Here is a 20,795-nt window from a genome sequence, read left to right as displayed (position 1 = left end):
TGAGATTTTCATATAACAGGACTCAAGTTCACCCATGGGTTTTTTAAAATTATAATTGAAATATTTTTGTGGTTCTCTGTTTCTGTGTCTTATTGCTAGAATCAACAGTAATGAGTTGCACTATTTTATTCAGTGTTTCCATTAGAAGTTTTGGCTATAGATGGCTGGTGGGGAGGAGCAAAGAATAGTAGTTTAAAACATCAAAGGTATTTTGGATCTACTTTTATACTAACATTGCATCCCTATATGTTTATTGAATATAAACATTCCCAACAGTCATTTTGCCGGGTGCACAGTCACTTGCACATCTTGTCGCCATGTCTGATGTATTCTGTTCTTACACAGTATTAATCCACTGGAATTTTGTGTTTGTGTGAGCAGGACTCACAGAGACTCATTCCTTTAACTGAATTTCAAAAGAAAATTAGTCACCAGTCTTATATACCCACATACATAAACAATACACTTTCTGCCCCCATTTCTCCTTCTGGCCAACTTGCAAGATTTGGAATTATTTGGAAAGCAGTGACACAAAACATTTATGAAAAGAAAAGCTAAAAATATCCAATAATGTGGTTATTCTTTTTAGACTTCCTTTGGCAGTCAGTGCATGTCATACTGTAAACATTCCTTTTTCTGGGATGAAAAAAAAAAAAAAAAAAACCCAAAACCAAAAACCCGAGGCTGACCAAGTGCTTTTAGTGTGGCCTGATCACCCTTTCCTAGCCCGGAGCATCAGGGCTTGCTTACTCTCAGCCTCTCGCTTGAATTGCTGTCTTTTGATAAAGGCCCCAGTTTGAGGCGAGCTTTTCACTTCTGATTTGTCCCTGGGCCATTAGCTAGCTGGGCCCCTCTTCAGAAGGGATGGTGAAAGACAGCATAGGATGTTATAAGATAGATGCTTGCAAAGATACATCTTGGCTAACTTGGCTGGTTTGCGTCCTGGTCTCATTGAAGAGCTGATATATGTGTTGTCTGGTAGGTTTTAATCTGGCTAAGCAAGCATTGCCTGTACCACAAGGCCTGCCCGCTGTTCACTCTTTGATGCAACAACATGTAAATAACAGCCTGTACGAGGACTCTAGTCATGTTAGCCTTCTTCAGTTCTTTTCAGGATCTTGGTTATTCCCCATCACAGAACCTGGGCCTGGAATTGCTTCCCTCAGTTTTTTTTCCCCTGTCGGCTTCCATGTCATCTTCTCAGAGGCATCTTCCCGTGCCACCAACCCGAAGTAGGAACCCTTCCCTTTTAAAGTCTTCTGCTCTTTCCCTTCATAGCAAGAGATATAATTTGTTATTATACTTTGCTTAGGACAGAGACTAGCCTGTTCACCCAGTGTCTAAAAGAAATGCCTGGCACTTGGTAGGCACTTGAATGAATGAAACCCTACTCATCATTTTGGGTGGAAATCCTAGTACTTGGTACTGTGAGTTTTCCTTTATACACAGATGTGCACAATTTCCCCCTCTCCCAACTGGGCCATAAACCTCCACAGGATCTTACATATGGTAGTCATTTAAAAATGGACAATGTTGGTGTCCATTTTTAATTTTAACTATCAGTTTAAATATGACTCACTTTATATATTTTCCCCTTATTTTAATAAAGCCCATCATTCGTTCATTCATTCATTCAACGATTGAGGTTATTTTTGGAAGCCATTTTCATTATGAAAGGAAAGAGTGAGGTGAGGGGAGGGCTGCCTACTTGGAACTGGTGATTCAGGAAGACTTCTCTAAGAAGGTGACATGTGAGCAGAACTGCCTCATACCTACAGAGCAGTGAAAAAAAGTCCCTAGCCTCATTTAGTAATATTTTTAGGGGTTTTTTTTGGAGGGGGTGGCGATAATTAAGTTTTTAAAATTTATTTGCTTATTATTTTAATGGAACTCCTGGGGATTGAACCTAGGACCTCGTGCATGCTAAACAAGCACTCTACCACTTAGCTACACCCTCCCACTTAGTAATATTTTTTAAAAGCTTATCAAATAGACAAAGTAAAAACATCTCTCATTTTTCTTTACAGAGTTTGCTCCTTTAGTAAAAGGCAACTTTTATCTGTGAACGGTTTTTCAGGAACACTCCTATTGTGCAAAGTCTGGTAAAGCTATTCCGTCTATTTAGATGGAAATGTTGACTGAGATGTGTATCCCTGTAGAATAAGACACATTTCTCTGTTGACATCTGTCTTAAAATTGGAGATGACTGCGTTACAGCAGAAATGTAGTCGTCCTATAGTTCTGGTTTGGCTATCAGTGGCTAGTCAAGTGGTTTTTGTTTACTTGTTAACTGTATTTTTTTAAATAGGGTCAGATACCCACCAGGAAAGAGATGTCAGAGCCCATTAAAAAAAAAAAAGATTAAAATGTGAAATAAATGTAAAAATGTCACAAAATAGAAGTGACCATTATTCTACAACTGTGTTGCCCATATAGGGGCAGTTATTAGCCACACATGGCTGTTGAGCACTTGAAATGTGGCTCACCTGATTTGAGAATTGCTGTAAGTCCGAAATACACACTGGATTTCCAAGACAAAGGAAAGAGAATGTAAAATGTATCACAATGATTTTAAAATATTGATTACATTTTGAAATAATATTTTGGCTATATTGAGTTAAATAAAATTAATTTTTACCTGTTTATTTTTTAACGTGGCTATTGGGAAATTTAAAGTTAGTGGCTCACATTATATCTCTGTTGGACAACGCAGTTTGCGTAAACAGAACTAACTCTTGCCAGGGGCGTGAGGCTCCATCGTCTAGATGCCTGCAGATGGATGGTGGGGTGCAGCTGGGCGCCCTGGGAGGAGTTTTCTGTTTGGAGGGGAACTTGCTCTTTTCTCTCGGGAATAGTTTCAGCCTGGCTTGGGTCACACACACCAGCATCTTGGGGTTGTGAAACTTGTGTGTGTGGGACTCACCTTTCTTCACTTATAAACTGATAGGATAAAACCATCCTAATGGCATTCTAGTTGCAGCTCCGCCTTCAGTGTGTGGAGGAGAGGGCTCATCCTTTCATAGCGTATAAAAACAACCAGAGTAATCTGCGTTTTATGGGCTGTAATTGCTCACTGCTGCTACATGATTCCATCAGCTAAGATAATTTACTAATTATATATTGCAGCACTCAGTTCTTTTTCCAAATACTAAACAAAGTGAGGTAATTAGTGGAGGAAAAAGGATGAATTGGGGAATTGGAGACCAAAAGAATAGCTTTAGAAGATCCTGGATTGAAAAGTTTACAATGTAATCAGCAAAATGATTTCATGAAATTAGTGCAGTTTCGGTAAAATGTGTATGTGTGTTAAAATTGTGAAAGGAGTTTTCTAAATTCATTTCTCAAGTGTTTACTGAATATTCACAGTGGGCTAGACTGGTGCTAGGGATTTGGTGAATAAGACATTGAAACCTCTTAAGGAGTTTAGTTAGATCAACTCTCATCCATAATAAAGAGCAAGATCTTAGTTCAAAATTTGGCACCATCTTTGTTTTGTATATGCTAAAAAATAAGTAATTTCTCATAAGCATGTCGTTAGTAATAGAAGGATTTTAAGATTTTATAGGTAGCTAGAGCAATAAGTTCTTACATTTTTTAAAAATAAGAGTGCTCTAAAAATCACATCACAGATATTAATATATATAAATATTATTTTGCAGAATTGTTTTCCAGTTTTTAAAATTTGTTTTGCACGTGTGTAATCATACTGTACTGACATCTTAAAAAATTGTGATTTAATGCACATAACATAAAATTTGCCATCTAAACCATCTTTACGTGTTCAGTAGTGTTAAGTATATTTACACTGTTGTGTATCCAATTGTCAGAACTTCTTCATCTTGGAGACTGAAAGTCTGTCCCCATTAAACTATAATTCCCCATTTTCTCCTCCCTGCCAGCTCCTGGCAACCAGCATTCTTTTTTCTCTAAGTTTGACTGTTGTAGATGTCTCTCACAAGTGGAATCATATCATTTGTCGTCTTGTGACTGGCTTATTTCACTTAGCATAATGTATTTGAGGTTCATCTATGTGTCAGAATTTCTTTCCTTTAAGTCTGAATAATACTCCATTGTGTGTGTAGATCTCACTTTGTTTATCCATTAGTCAGTCCGTGGATATTTGCTGCTTCCACCTTTTGGTATTGTGAATAGTGCTGCTATGAACATGAGTGTACAGATACCTCTTAGAGACCCTGCTTTCAGTTATTTCAGACATATACCCAGAAGTGGCATTGCTGAGTCATATGATAATTCTATTTTTAATTTTCTGAGGAGTGCTGTACTGACAGATTTGAATCCTGCTATTTCAACTTAGAATTATGAGATATTGCTGCAGGATTTCAACCATCATTTTATTGTCTACGTTGTATTTTGTTGAATAGGCATTATTCCTCAAGTGAGGGCAAACATGGATGTTTCTAACTTCTGCTCTTATACGTAAGACTCCAGTGAACATCTTAAGCAAGAAGCCTTTACCATTGTGGATTTTGTTTTTATAAGGATAGATGTACAGAATGGAGGGAGCCTGAGGGACTAACCATTTTTATGGCTCCAGTTATTTGTTGCTGATTTAAGGCTATATTTTGATCTAGTTTTATTGCATCCTTAGCTCCACTGAATGTAGTCATTAAGATAGAGGAAAAACTTCCTAAAGACATCCCATTGTTATTTGATTTGCATTCCTTTAACTAACAGTGAATTTAATTTATTTATTTTTTTTTTTTTTGCACTTCTGAGTGGATCTTCCTCTTGCTGTGAACACTGTTCGTGGCCTTTGACCATTTGTTGGGTAGGTGGAAATCTTGAGCGAGCTCTGTGAGTCTCATGCATATTTAGCTGGGTAGATGCTTCCCCTTTTTTGTGGTCAGCTGAACTTCAGGTTATTTTTGACTTTGTTTGTACCAAAGGGACATTGCATATTCTGGCCTTTTGAAATACTTTTAAGAGTGTGTTTCAGGCTGACATCACTGAAACTCAGAGCAAAACACTTTCTATTCCTATAATTACAACACAGGAAAGGCATGGCTAAGAAAGCATCAGCGTCCTGTGAATACACTGTGGAATACAGAGGATGGGAGCTGGATGATGATGTGTCGCTTACTAACCATGTGGCAAAGGGTGACTGGGAGTGCCTGTTTCTCTTTGAATTTCAATAAATGTAGCATCAGTTTTCCAACCACGATGGGAGAATTTGGAAGAATCCAAGTTCTTTTATAAATAGACTAGAAATTGATAAAAGTTTAGGACAAACTACCAAAAACTCCACCTACAAAAAAGGGTCTTTATGCTGTTTACTTATAAGCTGTTGTCTTCGGTTGAAAAACTGCAATTGGATGAGATCTGGCCTCACAGTCTACATTAAGGTTCACCTGTGTCGAAAATGGTTGCTTAATCTCTTATAATCTGATTAACAGCTAGTTTGCCCTCATTTAATTTTTTCCTTCTTTCAGGATATCTTAAGTGAATCTTAATTAAATCTTTTATAAAACGATGTGAGGAGTTTGACTTTAGGTAGGTTATTCTTAGACAACTGAAACTTACCCTGAAAATTTCCCCCAAGTGATTGTTTCCAGGAATATTTTTTGATAATTTGCTAATTAAGCCATAGAAATTTATGTGTCTCTGGTATAGTTCTCAAATGGCAAAACAAACAAACCAAAAAATTTTTATGAAAATAGAAAACAACATAGCTACACACGTTACATAGGAGAAAAAAATACCAACACCAAAATGAAGTTGAACATTCCATAGTATTTTACAGTTAAAGGAGCTTTCCAAGGGAATAAAAATTGAATTGGTTTATTTGGATTCCAGTTTCTGTGGAACTTTGAGAAATTAAACAGGAGTTTTATTGGTTTAGGCCGTAAGCAGATCCAGGTTTAATAGCATGGCAGAGGTGAATTCAGGGGTTACTTGGCTGTAGTCAGTGATTTCCCAGCTATGGGAAAATGTAAATATTATGTAGGTGGTTTAAAGAAACAATAATATTACTTTTGTCCACTTAAGGCCTGTTTCTGTTTGTTTAAATGGGCTCGTGGATCGCTCTTTCTTGCCAGTTTTCCTTTGAGGGGAAGTACTGCCCTTTCAGATCTTTCTGAAGTTTGAAAATTCCTTTCTTGCTTTCCCTAATGGCCTGTGCTGGCCATGTGGTGCAGGTGGTTGGATTGAGCGGGGTGGCGCTGCTGTGCTGAGGTGTGGGGCCTGGTCCTCTGCTGCCCTGTGGGTCTTAGCTGGAAGAAATGTGTTCTGTGAACTGTACCCAAAGCATAATTGTTCCTGCCGTTTGCTGGAGAGGATTTGGAGGTGGGTCATGTAGGAGGAGTACCTTGCAAGAAAGGCAAACCTAGCAGCCATATCAGCAAATCAACATGAAATCCATTCTCACCACTTTTAGTCCTGGGCAGTTTTAATTAAAATGGATCTTAAGGGGAGAAGGGCCATATAGGGATGGGGGGCAATGTAGGGGTAAAGGAGGGGCAATATAGGGGTCGGGGGCAGTATAGGGGTAGGGGACTAGGAGGTACAAACTTTTAGGTATAAATTAAGCTACAAGGATATATTGTACAATGGGAAATATAGCGAGTATTTTATGACTATAAATGAGTATAACCTTTAAAAATTATGAATCACTATATGTGTACCTGTAACTTTAGAATATTGTACATCAACTATACTTCAATAAAAACAAATACATAAATCTTTATAAAAAAAATAAAGTGGATCTTGATCTTTTCAGGTGAGGCTATTACTATTTAGGTAAAAAGGGACTGGATTTTGTTATGGGCTGAAAGGGTAGTGTGTTCTTGATTGATTGATAGATTGATTGGTTGATTGATTGATTGCAAGCAGTTGTATGAGGCAGCCTGAGTTCAATCAGTGCGACCTGTGTTGTCCTGGGCAAGTCATTGCACCTCTTTAAGCCTCAGTTTCTTCATCATGGAGCAGTAGTGTGCCTGGCACATAATTCGCAGTAATAAATATTAGCAATTATTAGTTTTAAAAGCTCTTACTGTACATAATCATGTACTTTGAAGGTACTAGGTTGAGTGGAGAACTGACAGTGGTTGAGAGAGATTTGAAGTGAACCCAATAATTCAACCAAAGAATGAAAGATGGCGGGAAATCAGGTTGTGTCTCTTTGATTTTATGGACCAAAATAAATGGAGAGCCTCAATGTAATTGATCAGGAAGAAGCTTCAGTCATTCCTGGATGCTTCATTTTTCTTTTTCTTTTTTTTTCCCCTTCTGTATCACTGTGGTGCCTTTGTTTGCTGGTAAAGGGGCTGATTCCTCCTGACCAAGCCTGAGGCTACCTATCAAAGTCTTCACCCACTTCTTTTTCCTTTAAAGCAAGCCACCCCAGTGGAAAGAGAATGAGCAGGCATATGACAGTGGAGTTCTTTGGCCCAAGCCTTTATGTAAAAGTTAACATATGGTGTGAAAGCTTTTTTCTTTTCAGTTTCCTCTGTTTCCCCTCTCTCATCTGCCTGTGACTGCCGGATTCTAGCTGCAGTTTTGCTCAAGGCTGCTGGATTGACCTGGTGACCAATGCGGGACTAGTTCTTCCTAGGGGCTTTCCTTTTTCTTCCGGAAGGTCTAAATCGCCTCGTGCTCATTGTTTAGGGACTTAGTCACTTCACTGTCTTGTTTCTGGTTTTCATAAGGTCGAATCGGATGAGATAATTTATGTGAACTGTGTAATGTGCTGCAAGGGCGTTGCTGTGGCTGTTGCCGGGTCCCACTCCATGCAGGGTGGCCAGCTCTCCCGCCCTCTGTGTCATCTCCTCTCCAAGGCATTTCAGTGTTGCTGGACGCATCCGCAGTTTAGAAACAAGCTTGCTTATGCAGAATTTGAATGCACCCATTAAAGAAGCTCAGCGAGTCATGTGGTCTGCTTGGCTGACCCTTCCGAGGTCATTTATGCTCTGTGAAACTGGTATGAGTTTTGGAATCTGATGGGAAACCTCTTCGTTTGGGCCACGTGAGCCTCCTGGGGTTTGCTACTCCCCCTCTGCCCCCAACCTCCCCTCCTTTTGGTTGTGTGTTTCTTGCAATAAATTGATTGCCTGAAACTGGCTTTATGTTAATTCTGAATACTGTCGTAAAGACTTTTAATCACTTTAAAAGCTTTTAATTTGACTGAATTTAGTATTACTGATGTGATCTTAATGATATAAATAATATCATTAATTTGTATAAAAGACTTGGGACAGTAAATGGCATTTGAGTACATGTTCAATAAACTAATATTAACCAGTATTATTTCTACTGTTATTAGCATGATCAGTTTAAAACAGTTCGGTAGGAGCTTTTACTGAGACAGTGGCTTCAATAGAAAGGTCCAGGGATCTAAGATTGGGAAGCTATTGCTTTCTGATCTGTCATTTACCAGTTCTGAGAGCTGGAGCAGGTTCCTTAACTTCCTTGAGTGTCAGTTTGGGACTCTTTAATACAAAATATTATAGAGGGGGTTAAATGAGATAATGTGTGCGGAAAGTTCTCCTAGATTATAAATTGTTACAATAATTGCAAGTATGATAATGTCACAGGTATGTTTAGAGATTACTGTAAAATTATCTCCCTTTTTAATATATATCTTGTCTCATATAAACTGTAAGTTCTCAGCCTGTCACAGTATTGGAGGTGACACTTGATAATTTTGAAAAGTGAATTTATTCCCTCATCTCACTCATGTATGTCTCTTTTTATCTGCAAAGTGGTGATATGTGTTTGGGGACTTGAACAGTTATTTCTAAGCAATTTTAAATTTCTTTATGAATTGATTGTGGTGTTTATGAAGTGCTTGGATGCTTTGGAAAAAGATGACATCCTAGTTCATTATTGGATGCATCAGGGACCCGAGTAAATTTGGTTTTAAGCCTTCCAGATTATCCTGTCGGTGAGCTTCCCGAGGGCAACCGCGTCTGTCCTGCCCACTGCTGCATCTTCATGGCTCGTGTGGTGCCTGACGCAGGCACAGAGGGGCCTGTCAGTGTTTGTTAATTGACCACCTGAGTTTCATTTGTTCGGACTTGCATCTGAATTATAATCAAGAAGAAGAACTTGGGTGACGGTAGTGAAACAGATTTCTTTTGGTTTCAAGAGGAGTAATGATAAACAATGGAAGTAGGTTCTGTATCGTGTGAAAGTGAGACATTTAGGTGAAATGGAAAGTACCCGGGGCTGGGGACCTGGAGACCTCAGCCTGGCCATTTGTTAACTAGCAGACATGACGTCGGGAGTTACTTAGCTCCTTTGGGCTTCAGTTTTCTTCCTCAACGGCCCTGTCCAGTTCTGTGACAAATAGTTAACTTAGTCTAGCTCTGAATTCCTCATTGGAAGGGAAGGTAACAGAGATAAGGCTTGAAAGAGATTCCATGAAATGTCTCGAGATGCCAAATGAATTTGTTTGGAAACAACTATCTTAAGTCATATCTGGTTGGGTGGGGTTGAAGTGAAGTGAATTGGTTAATCATTGTTTGAGAAATGAGTAGACTATGTGGAATTATTTCTTTTCCTGATGAAGGAACATCTTGGGAAAGAATCAGAGAGAGTCTGTGTATGGTGTATTTCATTTACCCATATGTACTGCTGACAAAAACGGGCTTCATGCAAGCCAAAGGGAACACTTCATTGTTGTGAACGTCTGTATTGCAGGAGTTATAAATACAGTATTAAGAACTATTTAGGAAAGAGCCCATCAGCAGTGCCGCATTCCTCAGAGACAGGGCAGGATGAATGTGGGAGAGTCATCTGCCCACCGAGACCACGCCGGGTCGGGCCCCTGCGCTCCCTGAGGCTGAGTGCTCGTGGGCTGGTGCTGCGTTTGTGGGTGAGGAAGTGTGTATTCCTTTCCTTTGGAAGAGTTAATTTTTTTCTTTTGTTTCTAGTATCTCCTTTATTCCAACTGCACGTATCCTTGCCAGGCATGTTCCTGGAAAACTTCTGGCAAGTTAAGTCCTATCAGAGTATTGTCCACTACAACATATCCAGATGCGAGGCTTCCAGAAACTTCTATCCCCTTGTCCACACTCATAACCAGCGTCTCCATTCGCTTATCCTGAAATACCCAATTCAAGCCTCATTTCTTACAATCTCTCAGCCTCTGATTGCTCCAGGTGTATTTAAGCACCGCTGTCCTGACAAGAAGGAAAATTCTTGAGGGATGGGGGGGGGGTCTTTGCTTCCTAGAGGCCATGTCAAGTGATTCATGAGTTGTGAGGATTAACTTGGTTCATTATTGAGACATTATCTTTTCAGAGAAGAATTATTTTTAATCTGGGCAATTTAGAACCTTCCTCTCATATGTTTCTAGTTTCATACATACTTTAGAGGATATTTCAGCAAGAACCTTTGGGGGAAGATACTTCCTTAAAATTGGACTTTTACATTTGAGGGATTATCAGTAATTTAGAAGGATATATATGTCTAGGTGGAGTGGGAGTGGTTCCTTTTAACTTAAGGAAACTTGGAGATTTTTGGCTATTTTAGCTAGAAGGAATATGCTCAAATGCATAATTACATCAAGTTTTGCTTTCTGCCATGGAAATCATAAAGTTATTTTTCTAGCAACAACTGTTCTTTTCATTAAACGTATCCTAGTATCCCTGAAGTTTTTGTGATGCATTTTCAGTTTGGAAAATGTGTGATGTGTTATGAAAAGATGGCTGATTTCATTAACTGCTCACACTTTATGTTTGTTTTGATTTTAAACGTTGGCCTTATAAAAATGAGTGTTGTGTCAAAAAAATTTTTTTTTAATTTTTTGTTGAAGTGTAGTCGATATACAATGTTAGTTTCGGATGTACAGGAAAGGAATTCAGTCATACATATACATACATACGTATATCTATTTTCAGTTTTTTTCCTTATAGCTCATTACACGAAATTGCATACAGTTCCCTGTGCTGTCCAGTAGGTCCTTGTTGTTTATCCAAAATGATTTATGTGAACCAAAATGTTTGCATTTTGTGGTCAGAAAGCACTGAGTCTCCAGATCCTAAGTATCACAGTCGTTAAATATTGTTTAAAGTGTCTCTGAATTTACACATAGACATTCCATTCATTTAGACACTTGCTAATATTAACAGTTTTAGTGATCAAAAGGGAAGATGTAGGCTTCATTATAAAGTAATAGATTTCTCCCAGATGTATAATTTGTGTTTCCCCCAAAGATAGAAATATAAAGTTAAAAAGCTGCTTGGAAATGCAGAACCGTTCTTGGTGGCTATCAGTACATGTTGCATCCAGTCACGTCCACCTCAGGAGTAAGTTCTAGCCAGTCCCCAGTGGCTGTTGAGTTATTGAGGAGGAACAGGCAGGGAGAGTGGGGAGAGAGAAAGGAGGTGGGGCCAGGCTGGAGCTCTTGCTGACTTGAGAGGGTTTGGTAGCACTGAATGTGGGTGTCAGGGATGAATCGGGGGTTGCTGGTGTGGGTGACTGGGAAGAAGATGCTGTCATTCACTAAGAAAGGGAATATAGAAGAATGGTCAGATTTAGGGGGGAGGGTGAGTTCAGACAATGAATTGACCCCATGCAGTCAATAAATGTTGAATGGATGAATCTGGGAATGTGTGTTGTAAGATGCCTGTGGGGTGTCAAAGTTTATTTGGTTTGTTGTCCGTAAGATCTGGAGAAGATAGATGGTGCTCTGGAGAGAGCATTTTGGGGTTTGTTGAAGCCATGGGGTCTTCAGACAGAAGCATGGAGGACACCAGTGCTTAAGGGGTGGGTAGGTGAAGCAGAGTGAGTTTGCTGAGATGAATCAAGAAGGAGTGGCTACAAACAATAAATGCTGGGGAGGGTGTAGAGAAAAGGGAACCCTCCTACACTGCACTATTGGTGGGAATGTAATTTGGTGCAGACAGTATGAAAAACAGTATGGAGATTCCTTAAACTAAAACTAGAGCTACCATATGATTCAACAATTCTACTCTAATTCAAAAAGATACACCCACCCTAGTGTTCACAGCAGCACTATTTACAATAGCCAAGACGTGGAAGTGACCTAAATGTCCATCGACAGATGACTGGATAAAGAAGTTGTGGTGTATGTGTGTGTGTATATATATACATACACACACATATACATATACATACACACACAGACACACACAATGGAATACTACTCAGCCATAGAAAAGAATAAAATAATGCCATTTGCAGCAATGTGGATGGACCTAGAGATTATCATACTAACTGACGTAAGTCAGACAGAAAGACAAATACATATCACTTATATGTGGAATCTAAAAAAAGTGATACAAATAAACTTACAAAACAAAAAGAGACTCACAGAGGTAGTAAACAAATTTATGGTTACCAAAGGCAAAGGGTAGGGGAAGAGATAAATTAGGAGTTTGGTGGGGGGAGGGTATAGCTCAGTGGTAGAGTGCCTGCTTAGGATGCACACGTCCTGGGTTCAATCCCCAGTACCTCCATCCATCAAGATACAAAAATAAACCTAATAACCACCCCCTAATAAATTAAAAAAAATAATTTAGGAGTTTGGGATTAGCAGATACAAACTACTATGTATAAAATAGATAAACAACAAAGTTCTAATGTATAGTACAGGGAAATACATTCAATATCTTATAATAACCTATAATGAAAAAGAATTTACATATGTATAACTGAATCACCCTGCTGTACACCAGAAACTAACACAACACTGTAAATCAACTATGCTTTAGAAAAAAAAAAGGCTAGAGAGATAGGAAGAGAATCCGGGAGCCAAGGCAGGGTCCTGCCTCGAGGCCCCTTGGTCAGTAGGACAACTGCAGAAGAGCCAGGAAGGACTAGGGGAGCCTGTAGGAGGTCTGTGGAGATCTGGAGGGGTGCCTCTTGCCTCCTGGGGGAACAGGGTGTGGGGATGCAGTCAGACCGCAGTGGGAGGAGGAGAGGATCCTTGCAGATGAGCCGGGGAAAGTGGGTGTAGGCTGCTCCTCCTTGAAGCTTGGCAGGGAGGGAGAGGACAATGTAATGAAATGAGGAGGCCACAGGTAGAGGAAGCTTGTTGGGGTGGTGTTGTCATCAATTTTAGATGAGAGACTTGAGCAGAAAGAGTCTGGGCAGTGAGGATGCAGGTGAGGAAGAGGGGATTGTTGAAAACGGTGGCTGCCCTTGCAGTTGAAGGGATGGTATTTGGAGCAGAAGTGGAAGAGGACTGCTTAGAAAGATGGCTTCTTGGAGAGCTGGGGAGGAGTGAAATCTGGAAACATGTCCGTGATACCACAGGTGTCTAGGAGTTTGAGTTGGTGGCAGATGGGCTTGGATGGAGGAGGGGATTTGCATGGCTGGCTGGCGGGCCGTGGAGAAACCCGCAGAGGCAGAAGAGGGAGTGCTGTGTACCTGGATGACTAGCAGGTGCTGTGGGCGGGGCAGGTGGTGTCACCCTATGGGTGTGGTGAGAGTCAAGGCTGGAAAAGGAAGGTTGGCTGGTTCTGAAGGGCCTTGCTTACCAGCCTGAGGACTTGGGCTTTTGTTTTCTGGGAAAGGAGGTGCTATTCAGGGAGGAGTAATGGAATGTGTTCTCTGATTTTGAAACCTAAAGCAGTTTATGGCAGAGTTGAGAGAAGCAGGGATCTTGTCTGGTAGGCTGCTGCAGTGACGTGGGTGAGGTCATTAGGGCTAGAGGTCGGGCAGTTGCGGTGGGAGAGATGAGGATTCCAGAAGTTGAGTGGGCAGATTGGCACCTGAGTGACCACACTGGGGAAGGAGAGGAGGAAAAAGGAGCGGGAGGTGTGGAAGGCGGCCGAGAGGATGGCGGCGCCATTGTGGAAACAGCACAACAGGAAGAGAAGCAGGTTTAGTGAGAAGGTGGGAAAGTTGAGTTATAGGCATGTTTATAGAAAATTTAAGTAGCCATCCAGCTGACAACGAGAGCCAGGCGTCTGGTGCTCAGGAGAGAGGTCCAGGCAAGAGACAAAGATTTAGAAGCATGAGATCATCATCCTTGAATTGGAAGTGGTTAAGATTTATTTGAAAGAACAAGAGAAGAATAAATCTTGATGTGAATGTGGACTGTAAAAGTAAACTTCTCAGATCATTGCAGTATATTTTTAACTTTCTTAGAATAAAGCCTTTGATGACCAGAATGTGGACCTGTCTCCCAAAGAGCTCAAAATTAACATGACAAGAAGACGTTAGGAAACACATTTAACAAGTTTCAGTAGAAATGCTGTTGTCTTGATAGTTTTTTCTTCTCTAGTTAAAATCTGTTTCTTCAGTGCTTTTTTTTTTGTTAATTGAAGTATAGTCAGTTACAAAGTGTCAGATTCTGGTGTACAGCATAATGTCCCAGTCATGCATATACATACATGTATTCATTTTCATAATCTTTTTCATTAAAGGTTATTACAAGATATTGAATATAGTTTCCTGTGCTATACAGAAGAAATTTGTTTATCTTTTTTTAAAGTTTTTTTTTTTTTAGGGGAGTAATTTGGTTGGTTTGTTTGTTTATTTTTAGATGCGGTACTGGGGATTGAACCTAGGACCTGCGTGCTAAGCATGCACTCTACCACTTGAGCTATACCTTCCCTGTTTTTTAATCTATTTTTATATATAGTGGTTAAGCTTTGCAAATCTCTTAACTCCCAAATTTATCCCTTCCCACCATCTTTCCCCTGGTAACCATAAAATTATTTACTATGTCTGTGAGTCTGTTTCTGTTTTGTAGATGAGTTCATTAGTGCCCTCTTTTTTCTTTTCTTTTTAGATTCCACATGTGAGTGATATTGTATGGTATTTTTCTTTCTCTTTCTGGCTTCACTTAGAATGATGATCTCCAAGTCCATCCATGTTGCTGCAAATGGCATTATTTTATTCTTTTTATGGCCGAATAATATTCCATTGTATAAATATATCACAACTTCTTTATCCAGTTTTCTGTTGATGGACATTTAGGTTGTTTCCGTGTCTTAGCTATTGCATGGCTTTGCTGCTATGAACATTGGAGTGCATGTATCATTTCAAATTAGAGTTGCATCCGGATATATGCCCAGGCGTGGGATTGCTGGATCATATGGTAAGTCTGTTTTTGTTTTTTTTTTTTGAGGAATCTCCATACTGTTTTCCTGTAATGGCTGCACTTCAATGCTTTTGTTTATTCTTTTTGGTGAGACTTTAGAAGACTGATGGGGACTAGCTGGTTGCATTTTTGAAAAAGTCTTTGAAGGTGAGATATACTGTCTTGAGTGTGGTAATATTGCATTTTATTCCCCGGCTTTGGCACCAGTGAATGCTTAATAATTAGTCTAATGCAGTGTCCAGAGATGGATTAAAAAAAAGAAAAAACAACTTAAGTGGTTTATATCTCTTTTCGGGAAATAGGCTGATTACAGTTTGCATTTAGCTAAATACTAATTTGTGGAGCCTTGCTTTGGGATCTCCCATAAAATCCACATTTCCTGCTCTCCTTCCTAAAATGTATAAGCAGGTAATACTGCTGTTCTGTAGAAATGTTAGTGACACAGAAGTTAATTCTTTAAATCTCTGGGATCTCCAGCAATGTGGTGGGCGGTCTAGAATTTGCGTGGGGATGTGAGTGATTGTTCAACCCCCGGCTACTCTCTGTCGAACTATCTTACTTCCATTTTGATTTAATGCCTCAGAAGAGAAATTAACTTTGCCTGCTTCTATGGTATCAGCAAACAGTTTACTGAGGGCCTGCTTTATGCCCAGTGCTGTGTGGCTATGGGGATTCAAAGAGGAATAAGCCAGTGTCCCTTCCCCCGAGAGCACCATGTCTAGTGGAAAGTCGAAAAGAGCTGTTGTGATACTGTGACATAAGAAGAAATATGTATTTGTTCCTGGTACAAAACTTCTAAAAACCCTTGGAATTTCCTTAAGTGTTAAGAGGGATAAAAGTGAAAGGAGTGTCTTTCATTATTCATAATAAGCCCCTTTCAACCACACCTGAGTTTATGTTAATGTGGTGGCTTCTGAAAAGCCCCTAAGTTTTGAGGGGCTGGTTGCCAGGGGCACCAAGCACCTGATTAGCGAGTCTGGGGAGGCAAGAGGGGCTGGAGATTGGGTTCAGTCACCAGCGGCCCATGAGATAATCAGTCATGCCAACGTAATGAAGGCTCCATAAAAATCTTAGCTGAAATGGTTTGAAGAGCCTCCTGGTTGGTAAACAAGGGCTGGTGCTGGGAGGGTAGCAGGCATGGAGAGGGCATGAAAGCTCTGAGGCCCTGACCACATACCTTACCCTGTGCCTCTCTTCCATTTGGCTGTTCCTGAGTTGCATCGTTTGTAATAAACAGGTAACAGTACATAAAGTGCTTTGATGAGTTGTATGAGCCATTCTAGCAAATTATCGAACTCCAGCTGGGTGTTGTGGGAACCCCCGATATACAGCCAGTTGGTCAGAAGCACAAACAACCTGGACTTGCCGTTGGCATCCGAAGTGGGAAGGAAGTCTTGCGGTCCTGAGCTCTTAACCGGTGGGATCTGCGCTGACCCCAGGTAGATGGTGTCAGAATTGAATTGAATTGTAGGACACCCAGGTGGTGTCTGCAGAGAATTGCTTGGTGTTGGGGGGAAGCCCCCGCATGTCTGGTGTCAGAAGTGAAGTGCTGTGAGCAGTGCTGCAGAGAGTGCAGAAGAAGAGGGTTCCTTTCAGAGACCATTGTTGATGGACGTGGAAGAGGCACCCTGACTGTTGATGACCACGATGGCTTGTGGTTGTGGCCCGCTCACAGTGCATTTCACCTTTGTTGATTCATTTCATCCTCATGCGAGCTCAGTAAAGTCAGCACGGTGGTTCTCTTTGTACAGGAGAGGCACAGAGAGGTTTAGTGGTAGCGGGTAAATAGAGGAACCAGGAATGGAAACTGAGCTGTCAGGTGTTAGAACCTGCACTTTAAAAAGGTGGTGAAGAGAGTAGGGGAAGCAGCAGCCTAGTTAGGGGGCCTCTGCCATATTAGCAAAGTCAGAGGAGGCATGCGTGGAGCTTGGGCTGAGGGTCTGGGACTGAGGGACGGGAAATCTCATAAGGTTAAGGTTAAGCCTGGATGGACCAGTCTGAAGTCAGGCGATGTGGAGGGGGGACAGAGACTAGATTGTGAAAATGGGCAGTATCTCCTTTTATATCAAGGTTTACCACGAAACTCCTAAAATTATATTTATAGTTTTGCATCTATTGCACATTTGCCATGAACATTCAGAAGAAGCTTTTTGAATTTATAGCGTTCTTGTCTTCATACTGGTTGTACTCATTATCATCTTAAAAAAATATGCATGTACCACATGGGTGGAAATGATCACGATCGTGATGGTTGCTCACAACTCCAAAGAAGCTGGGGATGTCTGTGTGGGTTATTGTAATTTAAAGAGTAGCCTGTAACTAGAAGGCTTTGGAAATTTGTTTCAAGGAGTGGGACATGAAAGAGCTCTAGAGGCTGGTTGTATATGGCTCTGTTTATTTTCCTCTCAGGTCAGAAAGAAAACTGAAAGGATCTGGGTGAGCTCCAAGCATTAAGTCAGTCACTCACACCCTTACTGGCACACTGAGATTGCTCAGATGTTTGCACTAAGGGTTCCCGAGCACAGAGCATGCGCAGAGCTTGGCAGTACATACGAATGGGTTATTACAAGTGCCCTGCTCCCTCCCTGTAAGGAACTCTCTGGGATTATATGGGGAGACCACATCATATGATGCAATTTGTGAGCAGTTAACAGCTGTATAAATGAGCAGACAACAACCCAGAAAAGAGTAAAATACATTTAGAAGACATTTAAAATAAATACATTATTAAAAAAAAAAAAGCCCACATTCTAATAATACCCCTGATCTATTCATTTGTGTGACTCTTTTTAAGCGTGTGGGCACCAGGAGGCAGAATAGAAAAGGGCCGACCTAATTAGGAGTACCTCCCGAAGGTTGCAGAAGGTTGCTTGGATTTGGGTGTTGGAAGGATGAAAGCTCAGTCACAGAGTGGGTGTCTTTTATTTTTCTGTAGAAAAAGCACTGGTGTGTGTTTTGAAAAGCTTGTGATTGCCTCCAAAATATAATGAGTTTTACAGGCTTACTTCCAGAAATGCCATGTGTGTGTCTAATAGAGATTAACTCCAGGGATAGGTGGGTAGTGTGAGTAGTTACTTTCTAGGAATGCTGCAGAGTCTATGAAATTGGGATGGATCTTAAATTGGGATGTTCCTTCCCACTCTTTATCCAGAGTTAACAATTCAGATACTTCTGCTACAGAACCCAAGATTGTAATTAAAAAGGAAATAATTTTTTAACTATTATATGGTTGAAGTAACTATTTCTGGAAGCAGGTCAAGATGCTAGGAAAGGATTTTTTCTTCTTACTGTTGTAAAGTAATTCAGAAGACAGTAATTGTGTAAAAGGAGTGAATACCTTTGCAGCTGCCATCCAACTTAAAGATAAGACATTGCAGATAAGAGTCGAAGCCCTTGGGTCTCACTTCTGGCCCCATTTTCTCTCTCCCTCCCTTTCTCTCCAGTTCTTTTTTTCAATCATGGCTGTCCATGAATTTTATACTTTTACTGTGATGTCTATGCAAATACTCCTCTATGGTGTTATTTTCCATGTTTTTAGAACTTGTCGATGTGTTACAGTGCCTGTTTTTGCCTATAGCTCACTTCTATTGTTTAGCCTTGTTTTTTGAGATTCTTGTTGCTCCAGTTCATTTTTTTAACTGCTGAACACACTATAGTATATCCATTTTCCTGTTGATGGACATTTAATTATGATTTCCTCCCATTTTTCTCTCATACAAATGATCCTGCAGCACACGTTTTTACGTGCCTCTTTTCACATGTGAGGCTTCGTGTAGGTTCTAATCCCAGGAAGGGACCTGCTCACTCACAGGGGAGGGAGTGATCTTCATGTCCTTCAAGGGGGATAATCTTCAATTCCATCTTCGAAATGGGAAGCTTGAGGATCAGGACAGGATTTCTGTTGAACTTGGATACTGATTTTCTTGAAACTGTAATGGACCTCTGAAAACTTGTGGTTTGGGGAAAAATTAGAATACAGAGTAGGTAATATTTATTATGTGTTAAATGTTTTGTAACTTTGGTGATTTATGTGAAGTTCCATTTAATTGAATAATATACGGTTACAAATCTTCACCTAGGACCACCGTGAAAGAGTACAAAAAAGAATTTCCTTAACTATATTTCTTTGGTTATTAGTGGTCAGTTGAAGTTAACAGTGAGCCTCGCTTGGTAAGGCAGGGATAGATTGAATAGATAGTTGAAAAGATTATAACTTTTTTTTTTTTTTTTTTTGGTGGTGGTGAAGTTTACAGTTCGCTCGAAAATCTCTTTAAATTAAAAGCATTTTATTGAGGTAGAACTGACATACAGCATTATATTGGTTTCAAGTGTGCGAACATTATGATTCAATCCTTGTATATATTGTGACATGATCACTGCAGTAAGTCTAGTTAACACTCATCATCGTATGTAATTACAGAATTTTTTTCCCTTGTGATGAGAACTTAAGACTTAGTCTCTTAGCAACTTTCAAATATGCAGTAGAGTGTTAACTACAGTTGCCATGCTGTCCTGAAAATCTCCTTTTAAATCCTCATTATGTCTCAGGGTGAAGGGAACAGGCGCCTGAATTATCAAAGAATGGTGTAAATCACTGCAGGATCTTTTTGAAATGCCCTGGTGTGCTCCCTCTGGGTGAAAGAGGGTTCTGTTTTCTTATCGTGTTCTTCCTGCTCAAGCTGCCTACGTGAAGTTGGAAGTTGGTGGCTTCCAAGATACCCGTTGGACTGGCTTTAGGCTGATAGTATCAGTTCCTTCACATTTTCCTCCACTTTTTGGGGGGGGGGGGCGACAACTTTTTTTTATTTTTGCAACTCTCATTTCAATAAGATCTTAAAACCATTTGCTGTTACGGTTTAGTTGCTTCTCCAAACATTTATTTCCTTATGGCAGGAATCAATGAGAGAGTTACTTCTCACGGTGTCTGGCCACAAGTTTTGTGTGGTGTCATTATGGACCTTTCGAGACCTTTCGAGCAACATGGGAAGATCTGTTATCTTTTGCTGAAGAAATGAGGGGTAAGCTTTGCGTTTAGGGATTGAGGTAGATCACTGACTAAATTCATCTAAGTCTCCTGAGGGCCTTTTATTTTTATTTTGTATTCTTTTAGCTTCAGAAACAAGATAATTTGTCATTTCCAGTAACTAAAAAGTCCAGGTCCCAGAGGTAGGCAGCTTCAGGCGTGGCTGGGTGCACGGGCCTATAGGATGTTGACAGAAACCTGTTTCACTCCATCTCTAGACTCTGCCTCTGTGATGGTTTCATTTTCAGATAAGCTCTCCCAATGAGGTGGTTGCCTCCAGCAGCTCCCAGGTTAGGAAGCCAGGCAGTAAGCAAACCTTTTTCCTAATAATCCCAGCAGAAGTCCTGGCTTGAGTCTCATTGGACCGTTGAGTCACCTGCCCACCTGGAAGCCAATCACAGAGGTGCATGTAGGATGGTGTTAGAGGTGTAATACATTGACTGGCAGGGCCAGAAGCCTGGGGCTTGGAATGCTCTGAACCACCTGGGCTGGTTGGGAGCAGAAGAGGGTGTGTGGTGTGTTCCCCAAAGAAAATCAAAGTTCTCATACCAGAAACAGGGAGAATGGATGTTGGGCAGGAAAAACAACAGATGTCCCCCTCTGCAGCAGAACCCTTTGGTCCAATAAAACTTGGAAGCCAGACATGCAAACCAGATGAAAAATGGGGCTGCTCTGGGGATGTCAGCTTGCAGGATAGGTTCAGGGGACTTTACTCCCAGGACGCAGCCCGTGCATTTT

General features: G+C 40.5%; 1 protein-coding gene and 1 non-coding gene across 4 annotated transcripts in view; both read left to right on the top strand.

The window, feature by feature from the left end:
* The window catches only part of RASSF3 (Ras association domain family member 3), a 114,698-nt gene that overhangs the window by 54,276 nt on the left and 39,627 nt on the right, over positions 1-20,795 (top strand). The window lies entirely within an intron of this gene.
* Positions 12,369-12,440, top strand: TRNAP-AGG (transfer RNA proline (anticodon AGG)). Its single transcript has one exon. It is a non-coding gene; the product is annotated as a tRNA-Pro (tRNA).

This window comes from Camelus dromedarius, chromosome 11 (genome assembly GCF_036321535.1).
Source record: "Camelus dromedarius isolate mCamDro1 chromosome 11, mCamDro1.pat, whole genome shotgun sequence".
NCBI lineage: Eukaryota > Metazoa > Chordata > Mammalia > Artiodactyla > Camelidae > Camelus > Camelus dromedarius.
The sequence above is the reverse complement of the archived record's forward strand: the minus strand, read 5'-3'. Positions and strand labels throughout refer to the sequence as shown.